At 38.9% G+C, this 1,539-nt stretch overlaps 1 long non-coding RNA gene across 1 annotated transcript; it reads right to left on the bottom strand.

The window, feature by feature from the left end:
• Positions 1 to 659: 659 nt before the first annotated feature.
• Positions 660 to 1,182, bottom strand: LOC135371728 (uncharacterized). Its single transcript, XR_010415705.1, has 3 exons — positions 1,121 to 1,182; positions 925 to 1,024; positions 660 to 840 (listed from the first exon to the last, which is right to left on the bottom strand). It is a non-coding gene; the product is annotated as an uncharacterized LOC135371728 (long non-coding RNA).
• Positions 1,183 to 1,539: the final 357 nt, after the last annotated feature.

The raw sequence follows: 1,539 nt of genomic DNA, 5'->3' as shown, positions 1-1,539 counted from the left end.
AACCAGGTGCCTAAAATCACAACCAATTAATAAAATTTCCTTATGAGTATTCAAAATAATTGCATGAAATATTCTTAGTTTCACATGGTGTAATGATCAGGACAAACACTCCATTTCTCTACCAACTATTCCAAATAAGTTTATGAAGAACACTACACGTCCACCACTGCAAGTGGCACAACAAATTTCTGAGCACATAGATAGGATTTTTTTTTCATCCGTGCAACATGCTTATGAGCATAGTTCAGCATGGCAGAGACACCACCATATGTGAAGCATATGAATGTCTCTGAAAGGTTAGCAGTTGATATGGCCTCTGCTATACGTATGTGTTACGTCGCCTGCTGTATTTACTGCAGTATGTATCGTACCAGCCGAGCAAATATGTAGTATAATATAAGGAGGGTTCTTGCGAGACAGGCCCGCAGATAATCTAAGCTAGAGCAATATCTAAACTTCCAAACCAGTTTTTTGTTACTCTACTACATCACGTGAGTTTCAAAATGCTATATTTCACCAGTATGTGATATGCTCTCCTACAACATTTCAATGCATGTCACAACATTTTTTTTTATATCTGCTGTACTCTATCCAGGTAAGCCATGCAAACAGCAAATATACCTGTGAATCAATATCAGGAGTGCCTCCCACTTTCAATGGATATGCAGGGTCATGACGCTGCCATGTGTGCCACTTCCTGTCGTTGAGAGGGAAGCAGAACATTGTCTGCTTCCAATGCATCAAGTACTGTCTTGCTGAGGCTCTCCCAAGGGTAATAAATTCGTGAGAGCAGAGGCATTTGTGGGATTGGTGAAGGTGCACTCACACATGTTGACTGATCTAAACAGGAAAGCAAAACAAAAAATGGCACTTAAAGCCCCAAGCAAGAGGGCAAAGTGGCATCTGGAGATGTATGCACTATACCTTGTTTCCATAGTCCATTTTTAACAATGAAAATGTCATCGAGGCATTTCTCAGCACCAGCAACCATACAGCGAAGTGATAACTCATCCACTAAATACACCTAGAAACAAATAACTGGTGTTACAAAGGTTTTTAGAACAACAATGCAATTGAAGCTCATACGAGCAGTATAAACGTTATAACAAAAGTGGCATACCTGTATGTCGCCTTCCTGACAAATTCGATGACCCACAGTAACTCTGATTAGCTCCTCAAGACATGTTACTGATACCAAGTTTTTCGTTTTGTGATCTCTACTCCTGATCTTCAGAAACGTCTAGTAAAAAAAGAAAGAGAAAAAGCAGCAGCATTGAGCAAGCTTTGAAAACCACACACATATATAGCAATCACTGTAGCACGCATAGGGAAATATATGTACCTCTCATATGGAACTTTCTGTGTCAGAAAACTAGAAGTTAGTAAGCGAAACCAGAAGTATTGTATATATTTTGCAAAAATTTGGTTAAACAGACTATATATACCTCCATAATCATGGTTGAGCAGAGATATTCTGAGGGAGACAACAATAGAGTTTACTACTTCATAAACTGAATATGGATGACTGTCCATTTAGTC

The sequence above is a fragment of the Ornithodoros turicata genome, chromosome 1 (genome assembly GCF_037126465.1).
Source record: "Ornithodoros turicata isolate Travis chromosome 1, ASM3712646v1, whole genome shotgun sequence".
Taxonomy (NCBI): domain Eukaryota; kingdom Metazoa; phylum Arthropoda; class Arachnida; order Ixodida; family Argasidae; genus Ornithodoros; species Ornithodoros turicata.
The sequence above is the reverse complement of the archived record's forward strand: the minus strand, read 5'-3'. Positions and strand labels throughout refer to the sequence as shown.